At 39.5% G+C, this 25,667-nt stretch overlaps 1 protein-coding gene across 2 annotated transcripts in view; it reads right to left on the bottom strand.

Moving 5' to 3' along the window:
• The window catches only part of BMPR1B (bone morphogenetic protein receptor type 1B), a 233,619-nt gene that overhangs the window by 207,110 nt on the left and 842 nt on the right, over positions 1 to 25,667 (bottom strand). The window lies entirely within an intron of this gene.

The raw sequence follows: 25,667 nt of genomic DNA, 5'->3' as shown, positions 1-25,667 counted from the left end.
AGCCAGCCATAAACTGGCAGCTGACACTTAGAAAGCACTCCAATCAATGCTGCCAGTAATTGGAATAACCCTGAAGAGGACATTCCTGGACAAGGCAATGGCTGACCGTGGCTTTTTGTAGGAAAGCAGCACTGGGAGGGACCTCCTGAATGATAGGTCTAATGCCTGCTTTCTTCCTTTTACACCAAAAGTTCTCTCCATACAAAACAGTGGAATGCTCTGTACCTACACATCCATAGCCTAACAGCTGCTTTGCCAATAACACTCCACATTTTCTGCTATTCTTGAACCCACTACATAAAGTGATGCACTACTAGAAACAGACTCCAAAACACCAAGCCATGAAAAAAATAAACTGCACCAATTCACAGGTCCTAAAGGAAAAGATGAGAAAAATGTATCCATGTATAAGCAGACAATTCCTGAGTGATAAAGAACAAACACTGCTTAATAGAATGAGTAGGTATGCAATGTAGAAGGGTTTGTTTCAGGTTACCTGTGGAAAAGACTGATTTTCAGGAAAAAAATTAAAACCAGAGATGGTTGACTATGTAAAGCAACTGCTTATAAAATACTGAGGAATAGCACAAAAAAATGCAGCTTGGGACGTCAGACAAGGACTGGAAGACTATGCAGGAAGCTGGAAAGACTATAAAGGAGATGACAGCAAAACACAGATAGAAGCACAGAGATGCAATATGTGAGGGGTAGAAAGGAAACTGGAAGGACAGTGACATTTTTGATGGGCTGGAACCTCAGACACATGAAAGGAAAAATTCCACATTTAAGATTTCAAGGCATTCATTTTCTCACTCCTATACTAAAGGAATGTCAAAAAGCGACAGATTAAACAAAAGTCAAAAGTTAGTTGAAAGCCATGAAGGAAAATGGCCATTCTTCTGCCAAATGACTCTTCACCCCACAATTTTGAATTTCTGGGAAATGTACATTACTTTGACTGTCAATTGGCTTGTGCTTTTTATGTCTTCTGGGATAAAATTAACAGGCCAGTGAATTCTACAAGCAGTTTTAAAGAATGCTTACCAGGCTGCTTTCAAGATTTCTGGAGAATGTGAATTACCAAATATGTGGTTTTAATTTAGAAACTTATAAAGCAAAAAAATTACATTTTCTGCTCTGAGATTAGTTAATGAACATGTAAATAAACACAGCCAATGTGACAGCAAAATTCAATATAATTTAAAGTACTGAAGTTAGGACTAGATAATTTACATTCCAGAGCTCTGGAAACACCAGCCCATGAAGCAGGAGGTGTGAAAGGAAATATTTTAATAGTCTCTGATGCTGAGGGTGGTGCCATCTGATTGGAAAATAGCAAATATAATACCCATAACATGAGAAAGAAAAAATGCAGTCTGGGCAAAGAAAGTCCAGTTATTCTGATCCCAGAAGAATGCATGACTTTAGCACAATTACTCAGAGGGGGAAAAAATGTTGAAGAAATTGAAGTAAACAGGAATAAATGTATCTGCATTTAAAAAAGAGAGAGAAGAATGTGTGACTAACTTTTTTCTTTTCTAAAATGTGAGCATCTCTAATAGACATCATTTATCTAGCCTTCAACAGAGCCTGTGCTAGCATGACATAAGGAATTCTTTAGTGAACTCAGAGGGGAAACTTGAAGTTCATATTAGCAGTATGAACGGACTGAGTAGCTCATAGAGCTCTAAAAAGGGAAAACACCATGTGGAGATTATTAGTGTACCTCCAGAAACATTTGTTCAGAAAGTCATTTTATTTAGTACTTTTACCAGCGAACTTAGCAAGGAAAAAGAATAAAAAACCAAACCCAAGAGTACCTTATTAAAAACTGCTTCTAATGCAAAGTCAGGAGATACAATCAACGCACGGAAGGACCATTTAGAATATTACACAGAATTTAATGGATAACTTTGAGATATGTAAGCATGAAGCCCTCTAGCACAAAATGGAAGGCTAGGTGCATGGAAGCACCAGGAAATGAAGCTATTTATCAACTGGAAAAGTTCAATAAGGGAAAATGCCTTGTTGACCATACTCATTGCTAACAGATTAACTGTGACCTGCCAACACAACGCAGACATGCCAAAGGCAAATACAATCTGAAAAGTATCAGGAGTTATGTGACCAGCAGAGATAGGAAAGCAGAAATGCCACTGCACTTCAGGAACAGCACATGAAAGTCTGGCCGTCCCCACTCCAGAAAACTGACTGTAAACCAGTGGCAGAAGAGGCTTTCAGGATGGTACAGATGTGGAGAACCTCTCTCTCAAAGACAAAAATTCTCACCAAAACAACCAACCAATCAGCAACAACAAACTACAGACCAAAACTAGCCCAGCAAAACCAATGTTGGGAGAATGACCCCTCTACAAGGGTCAAAGTACAAAAGACACCAGAAAAAATTGGCTTGCTGTACTTGAACTTCCATGACTGGTTGCTCAGACTAGAAACCTGACAGTTGATACAAGTTTCCTGTTTGCTGAATTTGGGATTTTAATGATACCATTTCTCCCTGATTGCATGCAAATCTGCAAATAGCTTACATTCCTCCTTACAGGGAATTTGAACTCCACTGAAATTAGCAGTGTACAAAGGCCAAAATCTAAATACCAGACACCCAAATATTAAAAATTCCAAAGGAATTCAGACATACAATTCTTAGAGTCTTTTGACTGGAATCCAGTACTGAGTTCTGTTAGGTCCCAATGAATAACCAAGCTGAACTAAACAAACAGGAAGAAAAGCCTTCCCACCCCTACAAAAGAGGACTGAAATTTGTCTGCCTGTGGTGCAAGCTGAGTGGCTGTGCTACCAGCAAGGAAGATAGCACTGGATTATTTACCCTCAAGAAACCCTTTAACTAAAAAGGAAATCAAACCAAACCAAACTACCTCCACCCATCTCCCCTTCACAAAAAAAAAGAAAAATCAAAAGCTATAACAGAACCTATAAACCGAAGTTGGATTGTTCAAACTGGGCCCCTGAAGTGAAATTTGGGCACTTCAAAAGATGTGATCTCCACAGGTGCTGAGCAATCCCTCTGCAGTCAGCTTTGACTCATGTCAGCATGGGGCTAATCTGTCTCCACCATCACTCCCCACCTGGCCCAGCTGCTTGGGTTGGGACAGCTGTGGTCCATAAGTCAGGGCCAGGGTGCATTTAGGCTCTATGAACAGGCTCCATAACATCTGCCTGGACCACGAGGCCAGAAGCACATCCCTTGAATAAGCAGAGAGTGAAAAACCTTCTTTCCAGCCTTGACATACTCAATATCCTAGTTTGATATGTGTCGCAACCTGTTTTAATCAAGACAGTTCTGCCTGTTTTTCCTCTGCTGTTCATTTTTGGAAGTTACTCAAATATTTCTTACTGTTCATAACAGCTGATACTAACCCAATGTGTCCTTGGTTTCTTCTCCTAAACACACCCCATTTGCAGTCTTCAAAAATACTGGCATGGCTTTAACTGCAGCCTTGAGCTGTGCCAAGGATGCTTTTGATATCACTGATGTTTTAAAAAGCTAGGATATGCACAACAGTCCTTCACATAGATAGGCAAGATGTAAATAATTTTTTATATTCACATAGAAAATTTCCCTTTCAATAGAAAATTTCTTGGACTCCTATTTGGACTAAACAGAACTGAAAGCAGACTTGGCAAAGCAACAAACTGCTCTTGATAGCAAATGGAAAGTAAGAAAATACTTGCAATTCTTTTACTTCCTTCCAGTTCCTGTTCAAAACCAGCTTATTAAGTACTTCTGCAGTTGCCCCAAAATGAAAGAAATTTATACAACAATTTTTTAAAGGCATCTGTAAATATATAATTCTCAGAAATACCCTATCTCTGATATGGCTTACTGGACTTCTTTGGTTAACCACTCCAATCTCTACAGTAAAAAAAAAAAAAAACAAAAAAAACCAAAAAAAACAAAAAAAAAACCCAAAAAACCAAAAACTTCTACATCAGTATTCAAATTGGGAGAAAGTGTTTCCATACTTGAAGTTTCTAATAGCTTTATATCCATCTAACAAACATCGGGAGTGAAATGAGACAAGCATTAGGAATAATCTACTTTAGGAAGAACACGTGGTCAGTGGATGAACAAGATAGCAAAAGAAAATACAGAACATGAGGGTCAAAACAAATAAGAAAGGGGAAATAAAGCCCTAAGGCTTAATTTTCAAAAAAAAAAAAAAAAAAAGGAGTTCAAGAAATCCCAAAATGTGAAGAGAATAAACCAAACAGAAAACTTCAAAGATTGCCAAGTTTTGTCCTGCCATGGATGTGTGCAAGACCCCTACTACACTCATTTAACTGACTTCAGCCGGAAAGTCCTTAGGCACCATACTTGAAGCACAACATGTCTGACAAGTGCCAGTGATTCTGTGGAGCAGCGTTACTGGACAGCTAAAATTTACACATTTACTGTCCAGGTAAATTGGTGCCTGATGCTTAGCACTAACACGAACTCAACATCTTGCCAGAACAGAGCTGGGCTGGGTTATGGCATGCAGCTAAATATTGTACACTGAAGGAAAGGTACATGTTCAGGAGTGGAAAGTTGAAGGTTGATTCTCAGCCAGGGCTCAAGCAGATATTATGGAATGTGTTCTTTCCTGAACACGAAACATGAAGGAAATCGATGTGTAAGAAAGCAAAAAATTTATTCATTCTTCCCTTCCTCTTTGGAAGAATAAGGCCTTCAAATGGTTTCTCATTAACTTTCCCAGTATGTGTTTGCTTTATCCAAGAAAAAGGAAAAAGCGAAGTAGGTGGTGGTAACCAACCAGTAAATTTATATGCTACCTAAGGGGAATTCCATCCATTCCTGTACCCTAGGTATTCCCATAAGTCCCAAACAGACCAGGTTATACACTCTGATTTCCTGACTCTATATTCCTCCTCTTGGATGCAGACCCCTTTTCCAGGAGATCTGTTGCCAGTACCTCCACCACCTTACCACTGTTGGTAGTGAGGTCCAACAGTGTGAAAGTCAAGCACACTGTGAATGCAGTGAAAAGCTCATGTGAAACATCATCTCCCCTGCTACCAGAAATCTACCCAAAGGAGGGGCTTATGCTCAAGATTCTTTCAGTACAACCCTATGCAGTTGATGCCCAAAGGATTGTGGTTTATAGCTCCCTTCCCAACAAGTTTATGCCTTCCCCTTTTTCCTCTCCTAAGCACACCTTTAGGACAATTCCCAAAATATTTCACTTACTATATTCAAAGAGTCCCCCCACCTATGCAGTAACATGGTCAATGTGGATGATTTTCCAAAGCTAACAATGATCCAAAAGTTTTTTCAGAATTGGGTTTACAGACAAGAGTTATTCTACAGAAGGTGATGCCACGAACAAGGGATGAAAGTGAACAAACTGTCCATATCCCCATGCAAACCTACAAGCACACAAAGCTTTACAGGATATGCAGCTGATAGGGTTTGGTGGAGGCAGGAATGAAGCGGGAGAGTCAAGAAAACAGCATGACTTGAGAAAAAAAAAAAATAGATTAAAAATTTGCAGCAAGGCAGTGAAATGTGACCAGACAAAAACCATGACAAGAGGTTATTTTTTTTCCCAAATAGGAAATGTAAATCCAGTACAGAAAAATAAAAAGCTGACAAATATTTCTCCCAATAACACAGTGTAATTTATGAACAGATCTTTTAAGCTACAAAGCTGTAACAGGTAGGGTTATAAAATAGGAATTATTATGACATTCTTTAGTGAGGCCCATGCCAGTTTACCTTCATTCCAAAGATTCATAGAAGTTTTTATTTAGAAACAGACATAGTGCTAAAAATTATGTTGCTCTCAGCTTTGGTGAATTTCTACTTGCTGTGGCACGATACTAAAATTTGAATTCATAAAAATTAATATTTAAGTCTAACAAGAAGTGTTTTGTTTAAATTATTTACACTCAAATGGCTTTCAAGATTTTTTATACTTTAAGGTACATAAAAATATGTTGTTTAGTTGACAGCAAAAGAAATCATCTTTTATAATTTCAAAGAAATAAGTTAGCATAAAGGTTTTGTAAAATTTTAAAGAGACATTTTCCACAACACTATGAAATTCAATTCATCTTGAGAAAGAAGATATCAACATTTATGTACAAAAAGGCACAACCTGTGATACATAAATTAGCATCTGCTTGATCAGTTGCACACTTCCGACCTGCATATAACAGTTACACTCAGGAATATTTGTTAGTATAAATAAATCTCTTAGTGATCTACTGATCAGGTTTTGTCAGGACAATCTAAAACTTGTTCTGCTGCTGCATTCTTCTGGATAAATGCAAAATACATCCAGGATACAGTTTGGTTGCATTACTCTGTGGCCGCAGAGCTAACTTAAGATTTGCTAGCCTTCAAATTCTCACTTAAAACTAAGCTAATAATTGCAATAAATTGTACTCTACACCTAGATAACTAAAATGTGTTATGCCCTTTTCTAAGATATTACCATCCTTACTTAACCTGAAAAAAATGGAAACCTGAAGAGTAACTGCAACTGTTCATACATGAAGAAATATGTCAAGAATCCAATGCTGTCTTAGCTGTCCAGATGATTTAAATATGCGCCTGTCTATCTGCATTTCATAAAATGTTGTATCACAATTAGCATGTGGCACTTGGGGCTTTTTTAGAGTTACCTTCAGGGTAGGGGTCACGTTTCCTATATATGATGTAGAGCATTTGGCTCCTTCTGGGAGCTACTAGAAGCAAAAAGGAACAGTTCTGTGATGGGTTATTTCCCAGGGAATGAGCACTGGTTCGGCTTTCCTACACATACACTGATTTTAGATCAAAAGCAGTTTGAGATTAAGCACTTTTCAACCCAAAGACATGACAAGCATGGGACAGGATCTAACCTCAGTCCACAGCAGCTGTCTGAAGCATCAACAAAGTAAAAAAGGGCTCTCCAGCCTGGGCAAGCACCTGCAGAAGCCACTGAACACCAAGAGTCAGGCTGAGTAGAACACCAAGAGCAGCACATCACTTCCAGCCCCAGAGGAACATGGATTTGCAATGCTTGAAGAGCACAGTTACCAAAAACAGAGGTTCTGTTTAAGAGCATTTAGATGTCACAATAAATTGATGAGTTGTTTGGATGCTCACAGAGATTTCTGTGGATCAAAACCTGACAAAACATTTCTGGCCTTTGTATAAGCTCTCAGGAAGAACTGTAGATTTGGATTAGATTTAAATCACATTTATCACTCTTGCTCCATTCACAGATTTTAGTATAGGAACTACATGGGGAAAAAACAATCCGTGACACTTGAAAATACTTTACTCCATCTGAAATCGATGTGCTTAGCACACAACCTGAAGCTAAGTTTCTTAAATAAACCTTTGTAACATTTAGCTAAACCAAACACTTGCTAAAACAAACAAAGAAATAGGCAATCAACAAAATGTTTGGGGTTTGGGCCTTTTTTCACAACTTACAACAGAAGAATCACAAAACTGATCAGGTTTTCTTAAATGCTATTTAACTATCTTCATGAGCAAAGCATCTATAGCATGCTCATCATGCCTGCAAAAATAAAAACAAAAATCAAGAAAAGATAAATGAGAAACCCTCTTCACCAGTGGGAGAGGAGTTCCACCACTCTATGGGGGAAAGTGTTTTTGTACAGTAGCTCATATTCATGTAATAATTTTTAAATGTGCTGACACGCCGTTTGCTGTGCCAGAAAAGTGGTGTGGCTGCTGCCTCTTGCACTGAGTCTTGGATTTGCTGAATGTGAAAAGCACATATCAGTGGTTCCATGCCATGAGATTGCAGAAGGTTGATGCTGGGAGTCCCAGCTGACTGGATTAATTTTGTCCATGGCCAAGCATAACAGCGGTTTAGAGCCTCACACTCTATCAAGGGAGAAATTCTAATTGGATCTAACAAAGAGCTCACTGCTTAGGCACACGTGTCAGAAAATAGTTTCCACATCACATAAATGGTACTGCTAAGGAGAATTATAAAAGGACATTTTCAGAGCTCTGGAATAATGACACATTATATTACACACATTGCTTTCAAGTATATTGCCTTGAGGAAAGTATCATGTAAATTATGAATTATGCATTCACTCGGGTAACAGCAGGTATGGTGAATCAAGGCTGGGCTCAGACACAGTTACTGCCATTCATTTCAGCTTTTACTTCACTACAGGATAATTTGTGCTACACTTCACTACAGGAAAATATGATGGAAGATGCTTCACCAGATTATTATTATTTATTCTTCAAAATTACGTACTAGAAGGGAATAAAAAATTATGGTGAAAAAAACAATGTAAGGCCATATGAGGGTGGAAAAACCACTAAAATTGTGGGAAAATAAAAACTACATCTTAGCTTCCCACTGAAGTCCTTTCCACCCGTCACTTCTCTGTGGGAGGCATCTCAGTCTTCATAACCAAATGTGCACAACACCAGAATTGAGTTGAGAGTATCACACTACTACAAACCCCACAATACTATGCCCATCAACCTTTCTTCACCAACCCATGCCTGGCTCTCTGCCTGTGCCTCTCCCCCATTCACTTTCCAAGTAGAATAAAGCTACCTGGGCATCCCCTCTGCTCCAGCAATACAGGAGAAAAGACTGGCAAAGCAAAACATGGGAAAGAATCCTCCCCCACCACCATCTTGCCCAAAATATTCAATGTTATCTCAGTAGTCCATAACATGTTAAAACCTTTTTTTTTGGTAGGAGTACCAAGAAGGATTTGAAGTTTTCAAACATCAGTGACAAAGCACTGAGAGATTGCCCAGCAAGGTTTTAGAGTTTCCCTCACTGGAGATATTCAAGAACCATCTGGATTCAATCCTGTGCCATGTGCTCTAGGATGATCCTCCCTAAGCAGGGAAGTTGGACCAGATGACCCACTGTGGTGCCTTCCAGCATGACCCCTTGTGTGATTGTGTGAAATAACATATAATAACATATCTTATGATAATTTGATATCATAAGATCATGCAGTTCCATTGAAGTTAGTCAATCTTTTACCTACAGCCTCTTTAGGGATGCTCAAAGGTTTGCAAGCAGGACCCTGCAGCTGAGGGTTGCAAGGGGAAGCAAATGCATGGTGCGACAAGTCAGGTGTCCAGAATTCTGAAACTCCTGAGACAAATGGATTGTCTAGATGCAAGCAACTTACAACAAATTAACAGGAAGAATCTTGTAAAGTATTTAGAGGTTGCACCATTTATTTGTCCTCAGTAGCACTGAGCACCCTTATCTCAAGAAAGGTGCTCCTGACCCATGCTCCTGATTCTAATTAGAGGAGAATACTGACTGACCAGGGGGGAAAAGCTGGCGCTGTAAAACGTCACTACAGCTGCCCCAATGGTCAGGGGTCACTGCCACACCACATAACACCAGTCCTGTACTGCTAACACTGGAATTTCAATAATGTGGACACACATACAGACAGAGCAATTAACCTTGCTGGGGGGGGGGGGGAAGGCAAAAGAGAAAGCACATCACACCAGAATTAAACTATTAAACTGATTTTGCTCTGTACTGAGGACATCAGCCTTTGAAAAATAGATCACATTTTCATTTTGCAAGTCCTTGCTCTTATGTACACTAGCCCCCCACCTGCCCAATTCATATTCCCACCCTATTGATGAGAAAACACATCCTGGTTTTGTCTGTTACAGAGTAGTTCCTCATGTGATGCTGTGAGTTGCATTTGTGGTGAAAATAGTGTTGATAACAGAGATGATTTCACTATTGCTGAGCAGAGGTTACTGGTGTCAAGGCCTTTTCTGCTCCTCACACTGCCCTGCCAGGGAGCAGGATAGTGCTACAGAAAAGGCTGGGAAGGGACAGAGCTAGGATAGTTGATCCCAATGAACCCAAGGGATATTCCATATCATACAGCTTCATGGTCAGCAGTGAAAGGTGGGAGAAAAAAGAAGAAAAATGGGATGTTTGGAGCGATACCATTTGTTCTTCCTGTTATATGTGATGAAGCCCTGAACTCCTGGAGATGGCAGAACCATCACCAACCCACAGGACATAATGCACAAATTCCTTGCTTGGCAGTGCAGCTTTTCCTTTATCTGGTAAACTGCCTTTACCTCACCCTGTGTTTTCCCACTTTTGCCCTTCCAGTTTCTCCCACTCTGGTGAGCGAGTGGCTGTGTGAGGCTGAGTTGCCAGCTGGGATTTGTCCACAACTCAATGTCAGTACAAATCTCCCCACTTAGTGCCTCACTGCAGCTGCATCTTCCAGGAAACAAAGCCAGGCCTTTCCTGCCCTGGCTGACATACCTCAGCAAAGAAAGCCTAAAAGGGCGTTTGATTGTTGTCTACCAGCAAGCCACAGCAGGATGGCACAAATAGCAGAGAGGAAAAAGCAGCATATCTGCTAAGGGCAGCCTCAAGTCCTGTGTATGAAGCAGTCGTGATGATGTCCAGGTTGGAATTGAAAACAAACGTCCTCACAACTCCACAAAAACCATCAGGAAACACCCTCCATGCAGGGGAAAGAGAAAGCAGGCATTCAGCCTTCAGAAGAAGAAACTTGCAAACTTTACATAAGGAATTGTGTAAGAGATGAAAAGGCCAAGAACTGGAAAGTGTCTCAGGAGGTCTCATTGATCTGCTGCCAGGAGAGGCTCGGAGAGCAGCCCAGAGCACAGAGAGCTCCCTCCCCTAGGTAGCTTCTGCTGGAGCAGTTAGCTTCTAAGTAGGAAGAGAGGAGGAAATTAATCTCAAAAGCTTATTTTGATGTTGGGGTCCATAAATGTTAAAAAAGGCATATTTTTATCTGTGCATCTCAACCCATTCCATAATAATAACAACAATAATAACAAAGTAAAGAGAAGTAGCAGTCTTCAAATGGAAATAAATATTTCCCTTTTTAAAAGGTGTAAATTATCTCCTATATATGTTCATCTACAAGCCCTGGTATTATTTTGATAACTCAATAAAAAGGACCCTGGACTTCCAAGTATTCATTGCTCTGTCTTAAAACACCTTAATGTTAGGCTAGAACAAACAGAACTCTTTAGGAGGGTCCATTTCCCAGCACTGCCAAGGGAGAAGAGCTAGAGAAATAAAGTTCACTGGGGTTGATAACCAGTGCATGACACAGAAAGAAGAAAATCAAGTGCACAGACCCAGATAGTTTTCCCTGTCAGAATGGGCTATTAGAAAACCTAGTAAGAAAGATAATAAAAAAGGACTTTACTGGAAGTTAAGGTGTGAGATTCTTAGCTCCTAGCTAAACTCTTATACTTAGTAACCTGTCTTCAAGTGAATTACAACTCGCTTAATTTCTTTAGACTTCAGAGTGCTAATTCCCAAATTCATGGGTGAGCACATTAACTAATAGCTCGTAAATCATTGTAATTATTTCCAAAGTTGTTCTCCTCTCTAGCCCTTAAACCAGAAGATGTCATTTTTATTTTAGCCAAATATTCTTCACCAGTGTTGTCAAACCACCCAGGAGTGGAGCTGTGACTCATCCATAATGCTGAGCCTGTGGCTGCTTTCACCTGGCTGCTCTGGTCTTGTGGGGGGCTTGCAATGCTGAGTGAGCCAAGGACTCTCCAGGAACATTACATACACACTGCTCAGCCATTCCCATCAACCTTGCAAGTGGGACTTGAATTATTTGGTCTTCGGGTTTCTTGTTTTGCTTCGAAACATAATGTTCAGACAAAGACTTTCCTGGGCTTTGCAAACAGAGAAAAAGGTAAAGGGGTGGTAAGATAAAGTTTTGGCTTGCCAAATGAAATTATGATCTATTAAAAAACAAGCAAGTTTGACTAATGAGAACCCAATGACATCATAAAAACATCTTAGTTTCCTTCAGTAGATGAAAGGCAGTTCATAAATGAACTCTGAAAAATAGTTAAATTAGAGAAAGGTAATGTAAATATCAGGGCATGTTCTAAAGAGCTGTGTTCAAAGCAACGTGGAAGCACTCAGACCAGCACCAACATTTATTGAGTACTCTGTGCATTTCTCCCTTTGATATTCAGGCGTTATTTTTCCTGTAAGTTGATGTAAACTTTGAAGTTTTGCACAAGATCTTGAAAGAAGTACAGAGTGTAACCAGCTGCTACATATGATTCTCTAGCTAGTGGCTGCCATGTATATTACATGTAGAAAGCATAAAAGAGAATAGGTTGAGCAATGTAAACTGCCAGCAGGGAAAGTCTTTGAAAACTTATACAAGATAAAAGCATCTGTAGTCTCAACACTAATACTCTGTAGTCCAGCACAATGATAAAAAACAGCATCCACTGGAACAGCTGGAGTCCACTGCATGGGAGCAAAGCCAGCATTTGAATAAAATTAGCTCTGACTATGCTCAAGCTGTCTGAGATACACTTCCACATCCACAATAACCCTCTTGCAAAAGCCAGTCCACTAGAGGAACCACCTTTTTTGGAAGGGTTGGAATCTAGGAGGCTAGAGAACTGCACAAAAAGGGTGTTACCAAGTAGAAAGTAACCCTGCAAGGCAGCATGTCTGAAATTACACAGCAACAAAACTGCTATGCCTGTATGGGCTCCTCTTGCCAAGCTGTAAGTAAAGCTTGTATCCTTTGTCTCCTGCTGCAGAAACTCCCAGGGAATTCCTAAGTGCACAAGGAGTGCTGCTGGCTTGGCCAGTACCCATGGGCAGCCTGGGCACCCACACCACCACCAGGCTGAGCCAGCATCCCTGTCTGTGCCCACCCTGAGCCAAGGGAACTGGCCAAAATACTTCTCACATTCCAGAAACCATCAGTGGCATGGATACAGCTAAATTAAATGCAACTTCTCTTCTATGAAATGGAGTAAAATTGGGCCATCTGTGTCAAACTCACTGTATTTAGCAGGAGCTAAACTACACTCACATGAAGGGGACCGCCTGAATCTGCTCCTTGCAAAAACACCTTGCCCATGAAAAAAATTGCAGAGGTGAGGCAGCAGATGAGCCCTTCCATCCATATGGTGACATTAACTGAAAGTGACCAGTCACAACTGCAGCATGGAATCACAGAGGGAGTGGTATATAACACACTACACCAAAACAAATAAACAAACAAAACTACTGGAATAGGTTACTATTCTAGTCACCCTTCCTGTTTATGACCCAGAAATTGCAAGAAGGAGTGCATCCTCTTGCCTTCTAACAGTTTCCCACAGGCAGATAGGAGATTTAGGTTAAAAAAAACTTTTTTATCCAAAAAGTTACTATTTTATTATTCCTCAGGTGCACAATTTTGCTCTCAGATTCCAGTAACTAATACTAGATGCATTCCAGGTAAGTGTTTGGTGCGTGCAATGCAAAAGCAGATTATCAAAATGAAGTAAGAATTGCTAATGGAATTCCTCTGGTTTACATATCTAACTAATTTCCTTGCTTTCAGACTGTTTTTAAACACTCATCCTGAGCCATCACATAGAGAAGGAAAGAGAGGAATTCTGTCAATATTGTACTTAAAATCATGGACAAAAATTAATAGCATTATGGTCTAAAGTGAATGTCATTTTTACAGCTAAATTACAGAACCACAGCATAACCAATGAAAATGAAAAATATTTTATAACTGGAAATTGTACTTAACTAACTGTAATCCACAAACTGCTGGGTTTTACAGCTAAAAATCAGCAGACTTTAATACAACCAAACTGAATTCTGTGTAGAGGACAAAAAACATCTTCCTATGTGCACAGGCTACACCGCTAAATACTGGAACAGAGTCAGCAAGTCTGACAACCACTGAGCAGCACCAACCTAGCACTTGACACTACAAAAACACAAAAAATTGGAGAATTTGGAGAGTAACAAAAAGAATCTTAAGGGATAAAGGACTGGATCCATAATGGGAGATCAACAATTGACTACATAACAGATTAAATAAAAGACGACATTAATGCTTCAAAACAGTGTCCTGAAGTAATCGAAACACCTCATAAAAATAATTTGTGCCTGCAAAACCAGTAACTGCTCCAAGAAGCAGAAAAAGGGTCTGAAGTTAATGGACATTCTTTAAAAACAAATGCTTGTTCCCCACATTTTCTCCTTGTATCCTCAGTAAGGGTAGAAAAAGATGGAGCTTCACATATCCCAGGATATAAAAGGAAAGAGCAGAAGAGGGAGCTAATTTTCTGAGAACAAAATTGTACATATGTGGAATAATAAAATTGTAACTTTTTTATCCAAAACCTCCTATCCACCCGTGGGGAAATGTTAGAAGGCTAGAGGATGCACTGCAAGAATTTCTGGGTCATAAATAGGAAGGGTGACTAGAATAATTCAGACTCTAAATTTTGTTCTGTTTTAAAATGAGAAACTACCCACAGTTACAATGATTTGCATATTCAAAAAAAATACTATGTTTTTCTTTCACTGTTGATTCTATTGCAATTTATCTCCATAGCTGATGATATAAGAACTATAGCTGGGAGAAGCTGATTAACAAAAAATAACAAGGCAAATGACACTGCACACTTTCAAGGTAAGTAAAATAACCAAGTCAGCTTTTATAATTTCTGTGTTTCCAGACTTTTTGGTCAAGCAGAATTGGACACTTAAAAATGCACCATTGCATATACCTGACTGTAGCAGTGGGGTATTTGATCATATCCATTAGGATAAAGCCAGATCTCCTTCCTGTCAGCAGTTTTGAAGATTTCTGAATAGCTAAGGATGCTTGTTTCCCATGAGTTTAAAGTGGTTTATTCATCATCATTCAAGTTTCCCAGTGTATTTTTTGGATAAAAACATATTTTAAAAGTCTATAAAGAAACAATGACCTTCCAGCTTGTGATATCATTTGCCTCTTTTGGCAGGGTCATTTTGAGCTGAACTAAATCAGCTGTTGCTTTCTTTTCAGACCTTTCTTATCATCTATTGCAATTTTTTCCTTATAACTCATGAGTGTAACATCTGCAGCTCCATCTCATCAAGTGCCCCTTCTGCCTGCTCCTGAGCACAAGGGCAGCTTTCTGCTTACTGCAGGGTCAGATTTAAGGGCTAGATTTTAAATCTGAATAAATAAGTTTGGCTGAGGATAAATCAAACAGGGAGTTCTGTTAAATATTCATTGTGAAAAGCCTCAGTTTCTCTGTTTCTTCCAGTGTCCATCCCCTCCAGGTCCACCTTCTCTAAGGGATGGTTAGAGACAGCACTCCAAAGGTTTTCTGCCAGGACTCCCAAATTTAAAATTAATTTCTGATGAGACATTCCCACATTTAATCACACATCTGGTAAGTAAGGTAAAAAGTAAGGTCTGAAATTACCCAGCCTGCACAAACACCAGGCAATACCAAGCTTCATTTGAAAAGAAAATCTGAATGAAAAAAACATATTATACATTCAATAAATAATGAACATATTAATTTTGTTAGTCAGTCAGTCAGCTGGCCCCAGCATATGTTGACGACCACCTACAGAAAGTACACAGTGGTTTCAAGAAATGCTATTTTGAGAGCAAACCTTCCTCAAGAAAATGTAAATGACCAGATGTTTAAAAGAAATTTTAAATCTTTTTAGACATGAAGAAAAATTAAGGGCTTGGGAAAAAAAATCAAAATACTCAATACAGACAGGAATTTGAGAAACTCTCAAAGCTAAGAGCTCAACATGATTTGTATTCTCACTATTGTGAGGCCCTGTTTCCTGAACAATTATAGCATCAGATGGACTTCTGTGAAAAAAAAAAAACTAATGCAGCTTTAAAGATGAGGCAGAGAACAACACCCTTGGAAACCACTTCCAGAATGGTTTATATCTACTATGGTGGCACTACTTAAGAAATGTAATGGCTTGAAGAATGAAGTCTACATGGTCAGTTCACAGGCTTTGCAAATGCAGCAGTCATAGAACCTGCATCTAAGTGGAAAAACTCAGTAAAAAGCACTCAGAGATGCAACTGAGGGTCAAGCCCAAGCACTACTTTCAAAAGCAGATCCAAAGGAAGTGCAGCTGCCTCAAAATCTTGATGAGAAAAGGGAAATGACTGAGATAAAGCCCACGTGACTGTTGTCTCTGCCACAGGGGATTATCTCCATTTCCAACTCCCAGAAGACTGTCTCAACAAAATGAGGCTTCTCTGCAGTTCTCAGAAAGAGGCAGCACATATTCTTTTTACATATCATTTTTTGGCCTCAAACAATGGGCACCACTGTGACTTCTACCATGCTAAAAGACAGAAAATGAATTCTGGCTAACTTCTCCTGTGCAAGGACTGGTTTTGAGTGAGCCCCACATTAACAGGAATTAGGAAGCATTCCCCACAATGATAACCTAATTCAGTCAGGACCAGGAAGGACAGAAGGAAGCAAGCCACAACACTGCAAAAACAAGAGTATGCAAGACAATTTCAGCAAGACTGTCTAGAAGAAGAATATTCTATTGTTTGACATACACTCCTGGTATTTTTATGCACTCTAAAGCATGCACTCTGTCATGCATTCACTGATGAACAGGATTTCTTTGTATATGGTACATTCAAGCAAAAATCAGAGTTACATTTATCACTTGGTTGATAACCTTTCTTGATTAATGGACTTGGAAAAGAGCTGCTATAAACAGGCATTTATCATCAGATGGGAAATTATTATCATTAGGTGCCATGAATACTGCTAAGCTAATACTCAACAAAAGTCTTCAAAGTACACAAAGGAGTATCTCCTAAAGAATGAGTGCAGTTGAAATGTTTGAGACTGGCTTATTTGACAGCAAGCACAGAAACTGGCTGCTTTTATTCAGGAAGGAATATCATCAGAGAGAGAAGGAACTGGGGAAATGTATTAAAGAGGTTAGCAGCTGGAAGAGAACTGAAATGGCACAGGAAGAAGGGGAGATAGAGTCACTGAAGTGGAAAAAAAATTTCCATTTGTTACAGAAATAGTATAACAGCTTCCATCAATTAATTATTTCACTAATTAAATAAGCAGCCCATTTATTTTACTTCTAACTAATCAATTAAAGAGTTATCATTGCAACACCTTTAACAAGAGTGTCTCATACTTAAATGGAATAACTTTAAAATGTATTTTACAAGACATATTTGTTTTTTATTATTTCTTGCAATTTAAATAGTACAATTTCTCTCTTGGAGTATTAATGCAACAAATCATAGTAAAATATTCAAACTAGCTACACATATATTTTTTTTTAAAATCTGACTTGAAAACATATTTTCTCTAAGAGTTTTACTAAAGAAATATCACAAAGAAATTACTGTATTGGATTGATGCTTCACCTTAGACACCTTAGGGAAAATATGGAAAGGATGATGAGATTCAGAAAAAGTTGTTCTGTGCAAAATCTTTCTCCACTCTTGACATGTATTTATTATTCATTGCCCACCACCTCTCCTTATCTGATGACACAGCTTACAGACTGCATGCCATTTAAGATGTAGTTTGAAGTTGCTGGCAACTCCTCTATGATAATTTCCAGTCCCCACAAAAAGAAAAGCCACAGCTTTGTCCATTCTTACACCTACAGACAACAGGTAACTGGATCAACATCTGTTAGAAAGCAAAAAATCAACACCAGAGTTGATGTCACCAGAAATTAACACAGGAATTGCTGTGCACATCCTTCAAGGATTTGATTATAATCATTTCCAGTGCTCACTATTACTTCTAACCATTAGTAGAACATACAGACAGCTGCAGCCTGAAGTAGCCTGTCCCTTCTGTCCTTGGCAAAGTGAGAAGCAGAAGCAGGAAGAGTCCTGACCTTTTCTGAGCTTTTTCTCCCCAGGGTTACCCTGACAGCACTCACCTTTGGCTGTACCTTCAAACAACATTAAGGTTTTGTTTCAGGATACTGAAATCCACATGTGTTTAGTGCACTGGGGATCTCAGCACCCAGCACCAGTAACACATCTCCTGTTGTACCGCTGTTATCATCTACCTCCCAGGTACTACCTTGTGCTATTTCCAAATTTATTTTTTTAAAAGTACTCTTTAGGCTAGTAGTTGCACACATGCACAAAAAAACCAAACAAACAAAAAAAAAACACCAAAAAAACCAAAACAACAACAACAACAAAAAAGAAATAAAAGCTAAACCTCAGACATCTCTTAGGCATCATTTGCACATGCAGCTTTTTCTGGAGTCACAGAGAAAAGGAATTAATTTCTGTGGCAGGCAGCATCTTCAATTGTTCATTGCTGTGCTAGCCAGCTAGGCTAAGCCACGCTTCACCAGAGGATTACCTCACCTTGCTTGAGGACAGGCAGTGAGGTTATGTCACCTCACAGCTGGAGCAAGAGACAAAACAAGGCAGGTGCCTCTGCACTGATGCAGAGCAGGCACATTCCCATTTGCTGAGAGTGCTGAGGACCCTATCTTTCAGCAAGAAAAATAAAAAGAGAAGCTAGGCACAGCAGCTCCTCAAATGCTCCAACTATTCCCTAAACAACTGCCCATTTAGATCCTTAATTTTATGGCAAAACACTTCTAAAAGCTTAGTTCAGCTTTCCTGCCATTAGTTTATCCTTCACATACTACTTTTGGTCCATCAGACTACTTACAGTTTACTTTTCACCTCATGCCAAGTCCAGCATTTAAGTATGATTAAAAAAATCCCAATCACACTTTTCAAAAAGCATTTAAATACATGTAAGACAACTCCTTCCTGCATGCAAAGCCCCCACCAACTTCTAAAAGGATTTAGCATCAATGATTAAACCTGTGAGAAGATATCCATCTGCACAAGTAGAGTCACAGTGTTTTAGTTTTTAAGAATTTAACAGTAAGAGAGAAGAAATGCCAAGAACGGTTCATCCGAACAGCTGAAACACTGCTAAGGAAATAAATTACATTCAGATTAATAATTTCAAATATACATGCAGCATTTGAGAGCAAAAGGACGGCATAAAATAGATCAAATCCTTTTGACAGGATCTCATTTGTTCACACCATTCCAAGTCACATTGGCTGAACTGGTAAGGCGAATCAGAAAAACTGGCTTATGCATTTAACTTGTCACAGCACATGTCACAGTTGAGATGGCCACACCACACAGAGTAGCAGCATACAGTTCCAGAAAGCTTCAGCCCATACAGAGTAACACCATACCTCATCAGAAGGCTTCAGGCATCTCCTCATACAGAGTAACACTGTGCCACTTCAGAAGGCTGCAAGTATGTGCCCTTCTTGTCCTTCAGCCCAGCCTTTTATACCCCTCATGTCCATGCATTGCACCCGTGTGCCCTCTGCTCCCTTTGGTGATGGGTCAGTGCCCCTGGGCACTCCATGGCTCATTGCTGTCAATGCTGCTCACCTGCTGCTCACAGCTGCAGCCCACTGGGGATGAGGCTGGACACAGCCCCACTCCAATCACCACAAACTGTGTGTACCTACACAAACTGTGCACCTACACAAACTGTGCAAAAATTTACTCTTTTGCAGAAAGCTAGAAAAACATTTATGCATAATTAAGCACCAAGTTCAGTAAAAAGATGGCATTTTGTACGGACAAAATCTAACCGCTCACGATTCAAGCATTAAAAAATAAGAATAAATTTTACAATCCAGAGGATTAGAAACTATTCTTTGTGTTGCTTTGGTTTTGGGGTTGTGTTAGTCTTCAATTAAATTAATTTTCAATTAAAGTTTTTTCTGCAAAACTTTAAAAACATCAAGTCATAAGAAAATTCCACACATTCAAAACACAGGCATGTGTACCATTGAGATCACGTTGGTTCTTGTCAGGAGAGAAAATTATTTTTCAAAATGAAGTAGTCTTAAGAAATTACATAATTCCATAATTCAGTTATAGAGAAGTTTGATTATACCCTGGCAATGGATTTCTGAGTTAAAAAGTTATAAAGGTTATCTTCATATTTTTCATTTTTAATTGGAATAAACAACTGATTTCTGCATGTCCTCAACCAGCAGCATACCTACTACACTGAACAGCCCAACAACATTGCATAATCCTCACTGTAAACAATTATTTTGGGGTGTATTTTCCATGGCTCTGACTTAGCTGTGGACGACAAGGAATATAGACAAGCCTAACCAGTTTTTATACATGGTTATCAGAGAAAAGTTAATTAGCTTCAGGTTTAAAATGTGCTCCTCCTCCTCTTCAAAGGCACAAATGTGAACCTACCTGCTGCCGTGACGGCTGTCAGGAAAAGCACAAACCTGTCCCTTCCATGAGATACAGATGTATATCTCTGATGCCATTGCTGCTCACAAGCCCTACAAGAATATTTAACCCAAATATAGATCTACAAGGTTTACCAATTAATGCCATAAATCTGGAGGGAAATGCTGGTGCTGCTTTTTCACTCTAATAAAGTGATTGTCTGCAGCAAGACAAACTCAAAAAAGAACATTAATACCTGTGGAAAGAAAGACTAAGTGACCCTACTGGGATAAGGGAAAGGCTCAGTTGTCCAGCCAGCTTTCTATCCAGTGAGGAATGCACACATCCATAACATGAGCTGTCTCCAGGAGAACACTGTGAAATGGTGGTGAAGGCAGCTAAATCCAGCTGGAGGCCAGGGACTAGGGATGACCAGGGTACCATTAGAAGTTTGCTCCATGTGAGAGGGATGAGTGTCCTGTGAAAACCACCAAGCTTGACAGACTGTAGTCTGCATGCAGAAATAATAGAGGCAATCTTAAGACAAAGCCCTTCTTACCATCATTCAGACAGAAATCATACCAGTATTTCAAATCCTAAACCCAACACAGATTCAAAGTTTCAATTTCATAATAGCTGCAAGGCACTGAATACAGTAGCCCTGAATGCCTGCCCAGGACTGCTGGTGAATAAAGGAAAAAGACAATTTGCATTAATATTTTAAGTGATGAAAGGTGAAACAATCTCCTGAGTAACTTTAGTTTTATCCTGCCCATCAACAGCAGCAGTTTGGACTTGACCTCACTCTTGACCCAGGGTCTCAAAGAACTTTAAAACAGGTACCTTTGACTGCAGCCCATCAGACAGAAGCAGAGACACAGAAGTGACAAGCACCCATCCTATGGCATGTCCTTGAAGCACACAGCCCACCTCAGCTTGAAGGGTTCCTCCACTTCGATTTTCTGGTAGGACAAGACCCTACAAGACTTGCCTATGAATAAAAGAAGTCTATGATGCCTGCACACACTTAATTGTATTTCTGCAGGCTATAAAAGTCTTGCTCTACTCATTTTAACAAACTACCAGATAGTTATGCCTGAAGAGAAATTCCCTGTTAGGGGAAAAAACCCTACTCATCCAACTTCAGTAGCAAATGCAAATAGCTAATTAACCTTATCTCCATTACACTGTCCTGATTTTGCAATACATCTGGCACGGATGCAAGTATTTTTTTGCCTTGTCCAAATCTTCTCACATACTTGCAGAGCCTACAGTCAATGGGCTCTGGAGCAAATCTGACCAGCAAAGATTTAGCATGTAGGTATGGGTATTCCCTCTAGGTGCACATGGGTATTCCCTCTAGGTGTACTCTAGGTGCACACCTCTGCATGCCATTCCATCATCACTTTATTGGGGAAGAGACAAATTGTCACACACATGAAGGAAACTGTATTTAACTATCTAGTTACAAATAAAGCTGTATTTGTCTACTGAGCAGAGACAAATAAACAAAGTAGCCAGATCCAGCTCATGTACACATTATCAATCCAAGGCAAATAAATACACTCTTTCACCTGTCAGGTTTTTTTCCCCTAAAAGACATATGTGCCCAAACTATGAGATTCAGTATTTTGCCTTTTCATGGTCTGTTTTAAATACAACACTTTTTTTCTCAGCCAAAATTGGCAAGGATAAGGGAAAGCAAATTGGACAAAAGGTCAGATTATAGTGAAATTGAAATATTTATCGGAACAGCTACTTCTGCCAAGGAAGATAATTACAAAGGTAACATCTCCTTTGATCCTTAATTGACCTGTGTGTTTTTAATTAGGAAGAAGGGGAATTAACCTAGAGCTAATTAGAGTCTTCATTTTACAAACCTGTAAGTGCATAATTTTATTCACATAAGTATTCCTTAGTGAAGTTATGCATGAACAAATACGTTTGTAGCTTCAGGGAATAGGTCTTGAATAACTTAACCTTGTAAAAAATTTTAAGTGGCTACTTTACAAATATGTCTTATATACAATCTACTTTGTATTTTAGGCTTGAGATGTGAAATTTTTCTGAACACCAAAGAATATTTCTTTTTGTGTCAGCAAAATAGCAACAGTTATTTTCATGTTAAGGAAATAAGTGGTAGCTTTAAAGAATAAAAACTTTTAATTATGTGCCTTTATTCATCCTGGTCTGTGAAACTGCAATCTTTTTCTTGATGGCAGCACAGAGTAGAGGTTTGTAGCAATGCATTTTGACTTCAGCAGTGAATTAATTTTAATGCATAACACAGTTGGTTTCAGGGGAAGAAACTTCCTGAGACCTGTGTCATTCATGTCCCTGCATACTAAAACTCAGTCACTATTGGAAAAGCTTTCTGGAACACATGAAGGGTGAACCTACTCTCCCTGGTGCCCTCCCCATGCTCACATTGCTGCTCCAATCTCTTCATTACATCCAGAGTCTGCAAACTCTGTGGACCTGTATCTGCAGTCCTGCAAGCTGCCACTGATGACTCCAAAATCCCTATTATATAATGGGCTCGGAATTGTGACCATGACTTCCATGCAAATCCCTCCCTGCTGGCTGTTGTACCACCAGAGGAGGACTTGCTTTGTGTCGACTCCAACAGAAAATAGCTCCTTCAGCCTCCTTTCCCAAGGCAGTGTTTAGACTTGCTTATCTGTGGATAAACACATCTGCCAGACCCTCTCTAGTAAGTTTTGAGTCTATTGGCCAATTACAGCCAAATCTGACATAGGCTTGGAGGATGTTCGCTGTGACAAGGAGCAGCAAAGCAGGCAGCTGGGCTGAGCATACAGCCCATGAGTGATCCTGTGAGAGAAAGGCCAGAGCAGTGACAAACTGGGGATCCCAGCCTTGAGACACAATGCCAAAGGGAGGAGGTTCCTTTGGGTTTGGCTACTTATCACAATCCTGCATGACAGCAGTTAGAACATACTGCCTGTGTTACCAGAGACACAGACACACTGCTCTCTGTGCACACTATGTAAGCACTCACACCTGGGTCTGCATGCACACTCTGGCATGGGCTGATCATAAAGAATAATTGATCACATACAAATTTTTTTTTTTTTTTACAGCTTGATGAGGTGTTGACGTTTTAAGCAGCAAAAAGTAAGCTTGGTAATGTGATGCATGAAAAACTGGTATAATGTAATCAAACACTACATTATAAAGTATTTTAGTTACCTCAAAATCATTTCCTTATTACAAAAGAGTCCAGCACTTCCAGATGCTGTCATAGATAAATATTTACTCCTTCAAGGCACTCAAAAGAATGAGGTTGTTGATATATAGCCCAATGCAATTCATAGATACCATCAGAATGTTAATTTCAAGACTTTTTCAAAACTTATTAACCCTCATTACATTTTTGCTACCTCAACCAAATACAAAACAGCAAGAGGAAAGAGCTGACCAGAATCAAGCCCAATGTGAAACATGCACTAGGAAAAAAAAAAAAAGCTTAACATATGAACCTTAGACTAAACTGCAGTGTTTTCAGTTTCCTCCAAATTTTGCCTATCAGCAGCAAGCTTCTCAGTTTGTTTGAGACAATTTAAAAATAGCTCATATCTTCTGAAAAGGACCAAAAATCTGAATGGTAATAAGTCTAAGATATATTTTTACAGTTTGTTTTATGAGGTAGCACAAATAGGTCTTATCATTGGTTTCTGTTCTATATTTGCCGTATTTACAGCACATTCTAATATATGTCTAAATCCTCACCAACTTCATAAATTAGAGTTATGACATCCAAGATAACCATGTTGGTTTATATACTATCCTACCCTTGCAATTACACTAAGATTGGTAGAAAATACCTATTACAAGTTTTTGGAGAATTTTCTGGTTTGGCCCATATTCTGTTTGAAGGCTGTAAACTTGGAATTGTTGTTGTTAGCAGCAGCACAGGCTGGACCCAGAGGCAGCCCTCCACTCTCTCCAGCACACTGCATCAAGTATCACATTTGTAAGACAAATCAAAGCAGCCCCTTCCCTACAGGAGTTACAGTCTGGACAAGAGCTTTGTAGTCAGCATCAAGCAATCAGCTGCTAAGACATAGAGCAGCTCATAAACCTTCTTCTAAAAAAAAAAGTTCCTCTTATTTCTTGGGACTACTAACACATCATTTCCCACCTGAGCATCAGACTTCCTCTCATTGTTTCCTTACACCTGGCAACAGATACTGTGTCTTACTTATTGAAAGTCTTATTTTGTAGGAAACAATGCACAGGGAAGAATGACAGAAACAGGCAAGAAAGACGAGACGCTGGGAACAGCCTTTGTGAATCTGTCAGTTTACATCATCACCAATCAAAGCTCTTTCAAAGGGAGTTTCAAAACTTGAGGGCTCAATTCTGTCAAGAGATGAGTGCTCCAGTCTTGCTGCAGCAAAGGCCCCAGCACATGCATCACTTTATACAAGTCCAACTAATTTAAATGGACCCCCCTCATATCCTTAAAATGAAGCATGTATTTAAGAGCCAACTTGCAGCCAGTGTTCAGCATGCTGACCCGCAGGAAGGACTGCTGTAAGTCAGGATTACACACACAGATAAGTACAGATACAGCTATCCCAAAGGCCTGAGGGTTTTTTTTCCCTGATTGCACAAGTGTCAATCAAGGGCAGCTCAGCTGAAGCCAAGCAGAGCAGTAGGTTGTGGGAAGAGAGTCAAGGTCCTTAGGTTGCATTTACTGTGATGAATTTCTTATTTTGAAATAACTGCAAAACTGTTTCCTAACAACACAAAATTTCAACACAAAAAACAGAGAATCTTCTTACAAACACTTTATGAATCCATCATATCACTCTAATAATAAAATGCTGGTTGAGTTTTTGCTTGCTTTCAAAAACCTCTGAAAGAAACCTGCTCAATGTGCATGCAGCCTCTGCCAGTAAAAGAGGGGAGGAATACCTGGTGCTCTAAAGCCATGCTGGTCATCAGACAGAGGAGATTTTGTCCCCTGTAGGCAATCACACGGTAGCCATTCTGACACACTAATGCACACTCACAGAGACTGTACCTTTTAACATCCTAACTTTAACATGCCTGTCATTCAAAATGGTCTGTTCTCAGAAAATAACTATGCCTCTGCTCATTTCCCTCCTCTTCAGCTACAATTTAAGCAATGTAGAAGAGAGCATTTTGGCCTGAAAAGGTGACAACAGAGAACACGCGGGAAGTATATAAAAGCATGAATGAGACAGAGAGGAACAGAGATCAATTCTGCACCAACTCTATATCAAGACATAGGTACTATCAAAGGCTCAAAATAAAATGCTATGGGGTTTGACACAGAGTAAAGTTAAGGTTATGAACTTCCTTCTCACAGCATATTGTTAAAAGTTTACACAGCGTCAAGGGGCACTCGGAGCAGCTCATGGAAAGGAAAAATCAGTGAGTGCCATAAAGACACCAGCTCTCCCTTAGAAAGCATCCAAGCTGCAAATCATTGCATGCTGAGAGAGCCTTTGGCAAATTATCCTTACATGCCTATCTTATTTTTACTCTCCCTCAAGCACTGTTTTTTGCACCATCAGACCCAGGACGCT

This window comes from Agelaius phoeniceus, chromosome 4, assembly GCF_051311805.1.
Source record: "Agelaius phoeniceus isolate bAgePho1 chromosome 4, bAgePho1.hap1, whole genome shotgun sequence".
NCBI lineage: Eukaryota > Metazoa > Chordata > Aves > Passeriformes > Icteridae > Agelaius > Agelaius phoeniceus.
This window is presented reverse-complemented; position numbering and strand designations above follow the sequence as displayed.